At 49.4% G+C, this 14,802-nt stretch overlaps 1 protein-coding gene across 3 annotated transcripts in view; it reads right to left on the bottom strand.

Annotated features, from left to right (window-relative positions):
• Positions 1 to 14,802, bottom strand: part of Zdhhc14 (zinc finger DHHC-type palmitoyltransferase 14) — a 170,714-nt gene that overhangs the window by 65,745 nt on the left and 90,167 nt on the right. The gene's annotated exons all lie outside the window — the stretch shown is intronic.

The following is a 14,802-nucleotide window of genomic DNA, read 5'->3' as shown; positions in this document are numbered from 1 at the left end:
GTGCTGGGATTTGAACTTGGAGCCTTGTCTATGCTCAGCTTTTTTTTTTGCTCAGGGCTGGCACTTCCTTGTTTGAGCCAAACTCCTGGACCAGCTTTTGGCTGGTTAATTGGAGATGGAGTCTTGCAGACTTTTCTACACAGGCTAGCCTCCAAATGTGATCTTCCAGATCTCAGCTTCCTGAGTTGCTAGGACTCCAGGTGTGAGCCACTAGGGCCCAGCAAGAATAACCTCTAGAAGTAAAAATGAGGTATACATTTATTATTTTCCAGAAAGAAGTAGCTTTTTTTGCACTCCAAGGGGGCTCCTACATTTCAGAAATTACCAAGTAAGTTATTATTTTAAATTTCAGATGCTTGATCACAAAGCAATGCAGTACTAAGTAGTTAAAGGCAAATGATTATAGAGAACAAAAATGTCAGCCAGTGACTTACATGTCTGAAATAACAGCACAGCAACCTTGTTAGAAATGGAGGTTGCAAAGGGGGTATAATAAAAAATATCCCCCCCAAAAAAACCCAAATCCTTTTTTCCTTTTCATATGAGTCATTTGTAAAACAGATGCATTTTTCAATTATAAGCAGGGACATAAGCACCACCCATTCTGTGATTTGCTGCTTAATCACCTACTTAGAAATATATCTAATGCTCTCCAGCAAAGATAAAGCATATTCCTGGGAGACAAATAGAGAGAATGTAGATTTACAAATAATATCCACTCAACACTAGAACAGGGAAAACAAATAGAAGGCTTCATAACCCCCCCGGGTGACGTTCTGACACCCGTGGGAAAACCTCCTTCTTCCTAATTGTATTTACTATCCTAGAATCACATAAGAATGGCACTTTTACCAAAGGAAAGGATTTAAATAAGTGGGCCCCGGGGCTGGGAATATGGCCTAGTGGCAAGAGTGCTTGCCTCATATACATGAAGCCCTGGGTTCGATTCCCCAGCACCACATATAGAGAAAACGGCCAGAAGGGGTGCTGTGGCTCAAGTGGCAGAGTGCTAGCCTTGAGCAAAAAAAGAAGCCAGGGACAGCGCTCAGCCCCTGAGTCCAAGCCCCAGGACTGGCAATCAATCAATCAATAAATAAATAAAAAAGGGGAAGAGCTCAGAGCCCAAGAGAACTCCAGACCCCCATGGGTGGGCTATGCAAATGATTTGGTCTCCTAGGGCACAGCCTCTTGTAAGCCAGGCTCTGACTTCCTTATCTGAGAGCTGCTGAATTCAGGAAGAGGAAGGTAAGAGTCACTACAAGAGGAAGGAAAGTCACCAAGAACGGAGCTCATCTCGGAAGATGCAGAGATAAAGTTGGGATACGTTATAGTAAGTCAGTTAAACAGGGAAGACTTAAAGCCAATACCTTCTGGCCTTCTGCCTTCTCCCCCCTTTCTCTGGGTGAGAACAGGGCCCCAGGCCTCACATATTTGGGGAAGCAGAAAGCTGTGGAGGTGGAGACCAGCCCAAGGACCACACTTTCCCCACAAGTCCAGGACAGAGCCAGTGTCATTTCCCTGGACTCAAGGCCTCACAGACCACCCAGGTGGATCTACTTAGAGTGCAGAACCTGGATCTCTGTAGCTCAAAAGTACAGGCTTCAAATCACAGTGTGTACACAGCTCAATTTACCCATCTGGATTGAGAGGGGCAAGAGCTGGTTAGGGGAAAATTGTGGTGTTTCAATGTTTTTGCCAAGTGATTCTGACTTTCATTTAGAATTCCAGGAATCCAGAGGCTTCTGGGTAGTGTGTGAATGACAGGAAGGGAAGCCAACATTTTTTTTTCCCCCTGCCCTAAACTGGCTGTTGAATAACCTAACACAATTTCTAAGACATGGTGACATAACAGACCGCCCACTACAGCCCTGGCTCCAATGATTGGTTTGTCTTTTTCAAATCGCCTATGGCCACAAAGTAATAGACCATAGGATCATCATTATTTTGCCTTCAGTGCATCTTGGAAGCATATGGGATGGGCAGAGAAGCCAAGGGCCTTCTCCAAGCCAACCCCTCCATGTTGGGGCGGACTGGCGATGTGAGCCAGGGGAGGCCTTCGCATACACAGTGGCCAAAGGAGACCCTTGGGGTTCGCTGTGGTCTAGACAGACTTCGAAGGCTCAACTGCTTCGACTGTGTCTTATGGTGGAAAGGCGGCACACTCTGCATAGAACAATCCTAACAGGATTTTAACTCTGTTCATAATTAATTCTATATCTCATGAAATCTAAAGGTACCCAAGTTTTAAGACGAACCATTAAGGAAAAAACGTGCCAATAGGAAGATAGGCTGATATGCTTTTAGCACATCAGCATACGACGATACAATTTAGCCATGGTAGAAGCTCTATACTTCCTGAGAGAGCTACTTTGGACTTTCTCAGGCACCAATATTAAAATCATGTATCACTCCTGGGCACACACTGGAAGGAGTGAGCGAGATCCACCGGGCAGGAGATCCCCACAGGGGCCGTACCCGCGCTGGGAGCCTCCCTCTCCTCTTCCTGCTTCGAAGGTGTTGAGTTCCAGTCTTCCCGCAGCATCCTCAATGCCGCCCCCCCGCCCCCCGCCCGCACTGTTCCCACTCCCCTTGCTCTGTGCCTCTGCCCCGTCGTGTAGCCCCTACACATGCCGGAGTGCTGCGGTGGGTGGTGTCAGAGCTCAGGCCCAGGGCCTGGAGGGCCGCAAAGCCCCGACTCCTGTCACCTCGTGGCTTCCAGTGTTTACCCAGTGCCCTGGTCCAGGCACTGTTTTCTCCTGAACTCCCAGGTCTTTTTGTGTGCTGGCCCTCGGGCTCTAAGTCAGGGCTTGGGTTGCTGTCCCTGAGCTTTTTAGTCCACGGCTGGTGCTCTTCCAGTTTACCCACATCTCCACTTCTGGATTTTTGGTGGTTAACGGGAGATAAAAGTCTCATGGCCTTTCTGTCCTGGCTGGCTTTGAACCCTGATCCTCAGACCTCAGCCTCTGGGGTAACTAGGCTTGTGGGTGTGAGCCACAGGCGCCTGGCTGACTGTTGGCTCTTGCGCTATGTTAGGCTGCATCTTCTCAGGGCATCTACATCTGCCTAGGGCGTAGCTATCACTTTTCAGTAGAGTCCTTTCTGACTATGCATCACAAAATCACAGCTGGCACTAGTAGCGAACACCTGTAATCCTGGCTACTCAGGAGACAGAGATCTGAAGAATCACAGTCTGAAGCCAGCTTAGGCAAAAATGTTCTTAAGATCCCATCTCAACAGAAATGTCTGGGCCTGGAGGCAGGTAGGTGTCTGCCATCCTAGCTATGGTGGGAAACAAATAAGAGGATTGCTGTGTTGACTTGCGCATGGTCTGACTCCACCCAGGAAACAGCTCAATGCGATGAGTTCTGTATGCTTGTTTCACAGATGAAACTCCAGGGCCCAGAAATCAGCCTGGCACATAGTAGGCCTTCAGTGAATGTTGACAAAATGAAAGCTGTCCTTAAAAAATGGGATCCAAACTAGAGTTGAGATGATTCCATTTGTGTCACAAGCATGTACATATTTACATGCATAGCTAGAAGAATACATTGGCGTTTAAGGTATGGGTATTTTGTATGTGTATGTGCTTCCCCAAGTTCTAAAATTCCCTTCACTAAAGCACCACTTATTTCTGCAGGATAAGAAAAATATTAACAATAAATTATATAAATACTTGTACAACCGGGAAAAAAGCAGAGGTTGCCAAAATATTAAAATCTGCCTTCTTGGAAACTTTTTATCAATAAAGAAAATGTATGAAAATACTGCAAATTCTGTGTTGAATCAGAAGCTGTGGGCGGGGCTGGGGAGCGGCTCAGGGGTAGAATGCCTGTCTACCAAGCATAAGGCCCTGAGTTCAAACCCCAGCACTGTAACAAACAAACCACCCAACAAAACCCCGCACAAAATACAGAAACTGGGAGGTCTGAAGCCCGGGGTCTCTGCAGTCGTCTCCCCTGGGTAGATGGGCTAAATGGCAGAGTACGGAGCATATCTTTTTTGAGAACAAAATCCATCTCAGCTCTAGTCTGTGTACAATCTCTTACAGGATGTGACTAGAAAAAAATTCTTTTGCCATTCTTGTGGATCTCTGTGTTTGGCTAGACCTTTCTTATTATTAAAGGGAGATAAAACTATACCCTGGCTTCCATATTTCGTGGAGAAAGAGGTGGGGAGGGAGGCAGGGAGCGAGGAAGGAGGGAGAGAGGGAGGGAGGGAGGGAGGGAAGGAAAGAGACAGAGACAGAGGGAAGTAGCAAGGAGGGAGAATCAAGGAGGCCAGAAGGTTCAGGGCCACACACGCTGGGCCCAGGCCCCCTTCACTTCCCACAAACCCCTGGAGACCCGGAGTCCCAGGTTCACGGTGGATTTCCTTTCCATTTCTTTGTGCTGGGTCTGGGCTCAGTGATGGCAGGATGGGAAGCGAGGCCTCCGGGGACAGAAGAGATGAAAAGCTACCCCGAGTCAAATCTCCCCAACACCGGCCACATTCACGGAGCTGAGCCCGGATGAAAGCTGCCTCCCCGAAGCACACTGCCGGGGAATGAATGGTTCAACGCCGGGACATTTCCAAACGCGACACAAATTAGTCCACTCGTCCTGTGCTCAAAGAAAGCCTTCGGGAGGGACAATGGCCCCGCGTTGTTTCGGACAGCACAAGGAGCCTCCTTGAGCCCACTGGGCTGGGGTGGGGCTCGGGGCCTGCAGGGCTGTGGGCACCCAGCGCAGAACTTTCTCACGTGTCCACTTCCTGCCTCCCTCCCCCCTCCACTGACCCGCCCGGGACAGCAGCCCACAGGGGCCACACCCCAGGACCCTCCACGAGCGAGCAGGCTCCGCCAAGAAGCGCAGCACCTCGGCCCCAACCGCCCTCCCGGAGAACTGGGTCAGGCCGCTTGGGATCACCACACGGTGCAAAATCACTCTCCTCCCGGTGTCTAGAAGCTTCTGCTCTGGAGAAATGGCCTCAGCTATTACGAAGATGCAAGCACTCAATGCCTTTGGGGCAAAGGTATACAGGCGTTTTGGGAGATGGAGAGCAAGTACCGGGGATGTTCTAGAAAGAAGATATGGTTACTGAGTACAGTGTCAACACACTCGAACCAAGGTTTGGGAACGTGAGATCAGGACACAATCCTCCACCCCAGGCAGCTCACGCTCTCTGAGGACAGCCGTCCTCCAGCTCGGTTAACCATAAACAGAACAGCATGGACGCATGGGGAGCACTCCCCAGGAACGGGGCGGGGAGCCAGCTCAAAGGGCCCGGAGGGAGTGTCCAAGGGCACGCATGGGTTAGAGCAGCCACGAAGGTCACAGTACTCAGAGCCAGGATTGTGGTTGCTGCCCTGGGTCTCCTAGGTTGGCTGGTCTTCTAGGAAGGGCAGCCTTCCCCGGGCAGAGCTCCCTGGAGTGGGGAGTCCATTCTGCACACGGCACCACAGACACTCCTGTGCCACGCTAGGGGCTTGGCAACATGGACCCAACTGAAGTTGGAAGGATCAGCAGATCCCCTGGGAGACACCCGGCGAGGTCAAGGGCAAGGTCACGCCCGGCAAGGGTCGTCATCATGGGGCTGAATGAAGAAAGAAGCTGGGCGAGCACTGCCTTCGGTCACAGGTCTTCCTTCTGTGCAAGGCTCTCCCCGCCCGGGCGCCATGTTTAACTCCTCACCCCAATCTGGAGGAGGAAGGAGCCCCTGTCTCCTTTTGCAAAGGAAGAAGAATGACCACGGCGATTTTCCTTGATAGCATTTCCTCGAGGTTGATGAGGAACGGAGGATCTAGTTTATAACACATTCATCATCCCAGACCTCTACAAAACAGACTAGAAAAAGTCACATCAGCAGAGGAGCTTGTGAGCTCCAGAGGCCTAGCGACTCATCAAACAATAGTTTCAATAATAGGGGCACTGTAATCAGAAAAAATAGCTTATTACAGTTATACAAAATGGAATCATGACACTTCCGAATAGGGAATAGAAAGTCCATATAAGAGGGGAAGTCCTATTTCACAAAAGAAGAGGAATTAAAACAAAAGAAGCCAGGTGCCAGTGGCTCACACCTGTAATCCTAGCTCCTCAGGAGGTTGAGCTCTAAGGATTGCAGTTCAAAGCCAATCCAGGCAGGCAGGAAAGTCCATCAGACTCTTATCTCCAATTAACAACCCCAAAGCTGGAAGTGGAGCTGTGGCTCAAGTGGCGGAGCACTAGCCTGGAGCAGAAAAACTCAAGGACAGCGCCCAGGCCCTGAATTCAAGCCCTAGGACTGGCACAGAAAAATAAAAAATAAAAAGCATAAGAAGTCAGTAGATTAACAAGCCAATGAACACTTTAAGACCAAGCTTTAGAAGCACACGGACGACGGGGAAGTAGGGGTGCTCCCTGGATATGGGGTTGCGCCTGGAGCTTTGGATTCATTTTTCCTTCCCCTAACAGGGCAGCACTGTAGCATCTGTTAACACACATCTTTTTTTTTTTCCTCATTAAAAAAAAAAACAACACTACCTGGGCTATTGTCTAGCTAGCCTTGATAGAGTGTCTTTGCATTAAAACACAGGCAGGCAGCTGGGAAAACCACCAAGTAATTATCCAGCCCAATGAGAAGACAAGAGTGGCACAAACAAATCCAGGGGGAGGGTCCGCCGGTGCAGACACCCAGATGTGGTCCCGGGGGAGGGTCCGCCAGTGCAGACACCCAGATGTGGTCCCGGGGGAGGGTCCGCCGGTGCAGACACCCAGATGTGGTCACGCTATGGTTTTGTCAAAACGGCAGGCAGCCAGACAGGAAGATGGCAGGGAGTGGCAGGCGTGTCTTATGGTCTGGGGAGAGCACCTATAATTGGCGCCACATGAAGCGCTTTCATGTCATCTAAGTACAACCGCAGGCTCTGGAAAAACATTCTTTGAAGAGAGGAGTTGCTGGATGGGATATCAAGGTGGGAACCTAGAAAAAGGGGCCAACGGAGGCAAGAACGCTCCATTGTCCCTGTCTTCCACATGAACTAAGAGCTCAGCCTCTCCTGCGTTGAAACAGGAGCCAAGGAACAGTTACAGAGTAAGAACCCCCAAGTGCGGTGGGGGCCAGGCATTGATACAGCCAGCACCATCCGTCCCTCCCTGACAGTAAATAGTGACCTGCTCCCGCTCTCAGCAGCGGGTGGGTTTGAGCCTTGCAGTAGTCCATGGTCACGGCCTATAGGCTGTGGGCTTCACTATAGATTGTGTTTTGTTTGTTTTCCCCAATGGGTTTCTGACTCCAAAACTGGAACAAGTCACTACTCCCAGGAAGGGAGGTAAAGTACTGTGTAACTAGGCAGAAGCCTGGGAAGGCCACTAAATACACTGCTGCAAGGCCTTCAGTTCCAAATTCCCAGTCCAGTCACCCCGAGGGATTCTGGTCCTCTCCCATGGTCTCGGTGACTGAAGCAGGAAGAGGGCAGAGCCACCGACACAGCGACAGGCAGAGAAGACCTTTCCTCACCCACGAACCTGAAGGTGAGCCAGACTCGGAAATACGGAAGCAGATGTGGTGTGACAAAGAAAAGCAGCCTGAGGTTCTAGACAAGATTGAGTCAGGGGGCTGGGAATAGGGCCTAGTGGCAAGAGTGCTTGCCTCGTATACATGAAGCCCTGGGTTCGATTCCCCAGCACCACATATAGAGAAAATGGTCAGAAGTGGCGCTGTGGCTCAAGTGGCAGAGTGCTAGCCTTGAGCAAAAAGAAGCCAGGGACAGTGCTCAGGCGCTGAGTTGAAGGCCCAGGACTGGCAAAAAAAAAAAAAAAAAAGATTGAGTCAGGTTACTGTCCTGTCCTCAGTATTGTCTGCAACCTGAAGAGCTTCACCTTGGCAAGATCAAGGAGATGGATGTTTAAAGCAAGAACGTGACTCATTTCCATACGTGAAGCAGGGGCATGAGCCCAGAGGGCCGCAGTGTGTGGTGGGAAGGCCTTAGGCACTGGACTGGGACCCAGTGGCTTCTATCCTAACCACAACACTCGGTCTGTAAGCTCGGGGAGCTTGCCGATGCTCTCTGAGTCTTTTGTTTTATCACTGGCTAAATTAGAATAATGCACATAACAGAGACCATAGCCCTGTTGTAGTGCTGGTTCTAAAACTGCCACGTTGACCCCGGAAAGACCCTTAACGAAGTCTCTGGGCATATTATTATTCTGTAAATGTCTTTTCTTCCTTCTAGAGAGCTAGTCTTACTTGTGTGGACTTCTGGTAATTTCCCACAATCCCTGGTGCTCCTTGGGTTTTGTGTTTGTTTTTAGTTGGTTTCCTGCAGGTTGACCTAAAGCTAGCGAGAGCTCTGCCTGCTTCAGAGGCCATGCTGCTGGAAGAAGTTTGGCTTCGAAGCGCAGAATGAACCCAGGCAGAAAGTGACTGGTGTCTACTGGAACGGCAGGCAAGAGAGCCAATTCCTGAAAAGCCCACGGGGGGGGGGGGGGGGTTTGGCTCAGGAGCAGTGTGCACCCCGTAATGGCCTCTGCGGGTTGAGCTGGCAGGAAGCCCTGTTCCTTCACCACCACCAAAGGGCAGTGGGCCCTGAAGGGACCAAATATTCAGGCCTCTGATTCCCCAGGCCCACTTTACATGAAGCACTGTGGAAGATGGCATTTCAGGGAGTCTGAGTCAGTTTGGGGCGGTCACGGGATAGCTGGGATGATGAGATTTATTTTTTAAGCCAATCTCTCATTAGTTAGCTCCTGCTGGCCTCCAACTCCCTATGTAGTCCATGCTAGTCGTGAGCCTCCTGCCTCAGCCGCCCAAGTTCTGGGATTACAGACGTGTGCCACCATAACTGCGTGAGACTAGGGCCTTTGCCAAAGATAAGAGACTGGTTTCTCATTGAGGCTCAGACATTCGGGAGCAAAGCGAGGCATCTGACGAGGGCCTCCTGGGTGTATTAGCCCATGACAGAAGAACAAAGGAGGGGCTGGAGAGAGGAGAAGAAAGGCGAGGAAAGGAGAGGAGAGGGGAGGGAGGGAAGGAGAGGCAGAGAGGCAGAGAGACAGAAAGACAGAGACAGAATGATGAGCAAAATAGGAGAGATCAAGTTCTCGGCCTTAGAAGTAGGGTATGGTCAGGTGGAAGGGCACCAGCCCTGACCAGGAAAAAACCGAGAGCACAGAGGCTGAATTTAGGCCCCAGAACCAGCATAATTCCCAGCCTCAATCCCTCCGAGCAGAACTTTAATCTATTCAAACCTAACCACGCCTGTGGGGCCCTGGGTCCCCACTCTGCCCCACTTGGGATTACATTTCAACCTATTCTGTGGAGGGTGTACTCTTGGCTACAGATTCTGGTATGGTAGATGGCTTGTTGGAGGCTTCCAGTGACTCAGATGCCTTAAGAGTTGCTTCCAGAAAATAGTGGAAATGATGGTATCCTTCGTACGGTAAGTTACTCAAAAGATGGCGGCGTCCAACTGAATGACTTCCGTCTCTTGCTGGCTCTAAGAGGAGCCAGCTGTCAGTCACCAAGACGGCTGTGAGGGTGGACTCAGCCCACAGCCGGACGAGCAAGCCCACAGGCAGGTCCTGCCTGGTCCAGCCTCCACCATGGCAACCCTGCAGGAAATCTCAATCCAGAGAACACAGCCAACCTGCACCAGACCACCATCCCAGAAACTAGCAGAGAGTAAATGCATGTTGTCTGAAGTCACTAAGGGGTAATATATCATGCAGCAGTAGCCCAGCACGTGGTTCTACCAGGTAAACTAAACAGAAGTTACACATGTCATATGTAATGGAATATGCTTCTTCCTTGGGTAAGAAGAACAGAATCAGACAGACGAGAACCAGGCTCACACATTCTTCTGCAGGTACAGAGAAGACATCCAGGATTCCTTGAGCTTTGTCACTGCTTACCTGAAATTTGAACCAATCCCATCTAAATGACTGTGTTGAAGGTAACATTGAGAAAATTCGTACAGAAATAGGAGCCAAGAAAATCTAACTTCTTCATATAGGTAAACAAACAAATCTAAAGAAGTATGGAAAGACAAATATTTGTTTATGCACAACCAAGTGCCACTGAGAAGTCCAAAATTAACCAGGGGAAATGCAGAGCTGATACCTGTCAAAAAGCAACACATGAGTCCGAGGTGACTTGACAACTGTGAGCACAACACACTAACCTTCCCGGCATTCCCCAAGCTCCTCTCATACCCATACCTATGGGCTGCAATTCTATAGTCCCGTGCCACACACCACCAGTTATCTAATTGCTCTCCCCCTTTTATTTCCTAATACTTCCATCTTGGATATTGAATAATAAGAGAAAAAGATTTGTTAGTGTTTCTTTTTAAAAGAGTTTAAAGAATATTCTTTGCATGACCAGGCTATGCCAGCTTTTTTTGCACTGGTGGTTTGATATTATTGTGAGCAGGAAGAAAGAAAATCAGAAGTCTTCATGATGAGATTTGCCCAACCACTGGGGAGATGTGTTTCATGTTTGTTCTCCATCTCCCATTTGACACCTGGGGATAATGCATACAGAGGATACACAAAAGCATACAGAGGATACACAAAAGCAAACAGAGGATACACAAAGGTAAGAGACTTTCATTAACATGCTGTTGATGGAAATCAACAGCCCATATTCCAAGATCAGCGCTATCTCCTTAGAAGGTTGTGTAGGCAAGTATTAGCGGGATGAATGAAAGGGGAGGAGGAGGGCAAATGGGGGAGGAAAGGAAGGAGGGAAAGAGAGAGAAGAGGAATCAGGGAGGGAAGGAGAAGGTGGAGGTTAGGAGAAAGGGAAGAAGGGAGAGAGGGTGGAGGGCATAGAGGGAGAAAACAAAGAAGGGAGGAGAAAGAGAAGTAAAGGAAAGAAGGAAGAAAGGGTGGAAGGAAGGAAAAAGAAGTAGGAGGGAAGAAAAGAAACTCTTTATAGTGAGTAGGCTTTTCAAAACCATAGGAATCTACTTCTGAATCACGAGTTAGATAATGAGAATTTATTTTTTTTAATGGTCTGGGCAGCTCTTTGAGGCCAGAAAAGTCACCCTTTCTTTAACAATCCATACCAACAAAAACTAGACTGCTGTTTCCTTTTCTAAACCCATGTTTCTCGTGTTAGTTATTTCTGTCAGATGACAAAAGTGGGAAGTGGGAAACCCACACGGTCCTGAGCTAGATCACTTTCCCCCGACCCCTGAAAGAGCGGGCGGCCAGTGAGAGGGAGCTGTAAATCCATTCGTGCTGGTGAGCAGATTGACTAGTGTCTCATTATCATTTACATTTAGCCGAAGACTATGCATGAAATGTAAACTCTGGTAATACAAGTTTTCATTTTCCATTGTGAACAACATTTTCATTTGAGCCTGGCTTCTAGCCTATTTGCACGTCAAAGGGACTAACGTGGAACAACATAGTCCAGAAACCAGCCACGAAAAGGCCACAATTCATCTTCCCGGCGCTCCCTGAGGAGGCACGGCTGGGGATGACGGCGAGTTCGCGCGGACCTCTGGCTAGTGTTGGGTATCTATGCAACCGAGCTTTGTAACCGTTGAAGGGGCGGGAATTTCTATGCTTCGCCATCAATGCACAGTTAGTTTGGGTAACACCGCAGTCATGATCGGATGTCCCCTCGTTTCTAAAGTCAGCATTCCTACCCTGCTGCTGGGGAAGCCTCATCCTGTCCCTCCGCGGGTCCTTGGTAGAGGCGTGCCTCGAGCCTGGGGTCAGCCGGGGACACGCCGGCGGCCACCCTCCCCTTCCCACCCCTGCAGGAAATGGAGAGGTCCCCCCGGGCCACAGCAGCTGCTCTGGGCTTCACACGCCACCCTAGGCAAGTCATAGCAAGTCTCTCCTTCTGTGTGGCCACCTGGAGAGGGGACCTCAGACGGGCTGTGCTCATCCCAGGTGGAAACCGCCATCAAAACCAGGACGGGGGACAGGCGGGGGACAATGATGGGAGGGGTGACAACACTCAAGATCATCCGCTGCCATATTGGATTGAAGCCTTTTGTACAACTACCTAAAGATCATAACTAAAAAAAAAAAAGCTGGGATTGAAGATACACATGCAATTAAAGGATAAAAATGTTAACAAAAAATGAGAAATGGGGGGAAAAACATCCTAAAAATACTACGAAAAACCTGAAGGGACTTCAGAAAGCCAAAAGTGTATTGAAAAGAAGATTGAAAGTAGAACTCCCATGTTGTCAAATTAAAATGGAAACAAAGGGATATGGGAGCTGGGTTGGTAACACCAACCTGCAGTCCCGGCTGCTCCATAGGAAGAGTTCAACCCAACGGCCAATGCGGTGGAATTAGGATATGGGGCCCTTGGGAGGTGTTCTGGCCATGGTGACTTTATTAAAGAGACCCCAACCGACTGCCTGGTCCCTTCCATCTCATAAGGACACAGCAGGAAGACGCACTCTTTGGACCAGAAAGACATCAAATCTACAGGTTCCTTGACCTTGAACTTGGCCAGTACTGTGAGAAATAAATGCCTGTTGTTTCTAAGCTGCCCCAATTGTTATGTTATTTTGGTATTGCTCAGGGGAGGGGACTTGTTGTCCAAGACCACACAGCTCTTAAAGTCAGCGCTAAGACTGGATGTCCAATCTCCCAACTCAGGCCCAGGCCTGCTGGTGATCAGATGCTAGTGGTTCTGAACCTTCAGGAGACGGGTTTAAGTTCTAACTAGGATCCCTATAAAGGCAACGGATGTTTCTAGAGCAATCAAGCCTGTGCCTTTTTAGGTCCTTACTGTTCCTGTGCGCTCATGTTTCTGGGAAAGCTGCTCCCCACATCCTCCCTAATAAGGGAGCCATCTTTCCCCATGCCATGCCATGGCCTTCTTACATCAATGCGTATCCAATCCGGATATTTCTGGCAACTGCTTCACAGCAAAAATAAATAAAAATAAATGTCAAATGTGGCTCAGCCCTTTGCTTCTTGTTTGACATTTACAATATCATAGTTTTAATATTAGGCTTTGAAAATACTTATGTAGGAAATAGAATCTGAACCTAGCTGTTGTCAAATTAAAACCAAAACAAAGGGGTATGGGAGCAGTTGGACTCTTTAGGAGGAAAAAAAATCACAGCCTCAAACTCCACCTTCACCTGTGTTTCTGAGCTCACCGAAGTTCCCAAGGCTAACCCATTACTTGGAAATCAACCCCTGTATTGTTGTAGTTAACCAAAGGAATCAGCTGGATGCCTAAATATACAAAGCACCGGGAGTGACTTCGAGCCCTTTCCACTGTCCCGGTCATCACCACAATCAGCCCTCCTTTCGGGCTACTCTGAGGTTTGCAGTACTTCTCTTGTTCTGCGTCTCCCACCCGAAGGGAAGATCTCCAACCCCATGGGTATAGACAGGCCGCTCTCATCTTAAGAGTGTGCCTGGAATTCAACGTGAAAATAGTCATTAAAACCAATATGGAAGCTGGATATGACAGCTCATGCCTGTAACCAGCTTCTTGGGAGGCGGAGATAGAAGGATCTTGAATCTGATGCCAGTGCAAGCAAAGTTATCAAGATCTTAACTCAAAGACAAAATTAAAACAGAAGACCCAGGGGTATCGCTTGAGTAGTCACACTGCTTGGCTCTAGGTACTATGTACAAAGGCCTGGGTTCAATTCCCAGTACTGTAAACACAAACAAGCAAAGAAAACAAAACACAACAAAGGAAAACATGGAAGTGAGAGGGAAGGGACCACAAACGCAGGTGGTTCTGGCTTCACAACCAGGTACCAGGACGTAAACGCGGCAGAAGGCTCAAGTAACTTCAGCAGATGGATGTAAGGCATGGAGAAGGGCGGCTGGGCCTCTCCGGATGGGGAGAGGCTGGGGACCGCTGTGCAGAGCTGGGCCAGCGGAAGGGCTGGCTCCCTGCGGCTTACAGAAGAGAGGAAGGACGTTTCACTCCTGTACACGGTACCTCCATCCAGCCATTAGCCTTTGTCATTACGTACACCAAGCCCAGTACCAATTTGCTGTCTCGGGCTGTTTATAAAGTGCCACCTCCCCTTCCCCCACCCAGGAGCCTATGGCCTTCAGGGATTTGGAGGCCTCCTATCTGGCCCTGCTGAGATCTTGGCTTGTGGTGGGGAAGGGTGGGGGTGGGGGAGGGGAGGGGCGGTGGGATCAACGACCCACAATGGTCTCACCAGCATATCCCTGGGTGGTTCTATCCAGCAGAAGCCAGTTCTTTCACACCCGGTGGCACAACTCTGCTCAGGGCGAACGTACAGACAAAATAAGAAAGAAAAGCAATGGTAGGTGGGTGGTCTTTGTTCTGCCAGGCCGCCCACGAAGGAATGGTACTGTAAACTCCAGGAAAATAAACAAAGCTGCAAGCAGCCTGCTGTGTGTAAAGAAGTGGAGGGGTCACTGGCCCCTCCTCCTGCCGGCTTGTGTAATCACACCCCTGAGTGCTTGCGGTTGCCTGCATGTTTTGATGCATGTGCACAGACTCCACACACACACACACACACACACACACACACACACACACACACGAGTGTCTCTTCAAGGAGTCACCAGTGATTCTCCGATGACTGACTTTCCCAGCTGTGGATGATCTGTGGGGCTCTGACAGAGACACAGGAAATGATCATGGCCCCAGCGACGTGCACAGAATCTACCCTGTACCTTTCATCCTCTTCAAAGGGCAGAAGGGAAATCAAAAGCCTGGGCTATTTCTGAGATGTGGCAGTTCCAAGGTCGGGAGCAGCTGGGAGACAAAGCAGGTGGAGCTGCCCTACAACCCTCTGTTTAGGTGTGAGCCTGGTTGATTGCTGGTTTAGGATGGGGAGTCTCTGGTTTTGGACAAACCCCAAAG

The sequence above is a fragment of the Perognathus longimembris genome, chromosome 9 (genome assembly GCF_023159225.1).
Source record: "Perognathus longimembris pacificus isolate PPM17 chromosome 9, ASM2315922v1, whole genome shotgun sequence".
Classification (NCBI taxonomy): domain Eukaryota; kingdom Metazoa; phylum Chordata; class Mammalia; order Rodentia; family Heteromyidae; genus Perognathus; species Perognathus longimembris.
Note: the sequence above shows the minus strand (reverse complement) of the source record. Positions and strands in the feature narration are given on the sequence as shown.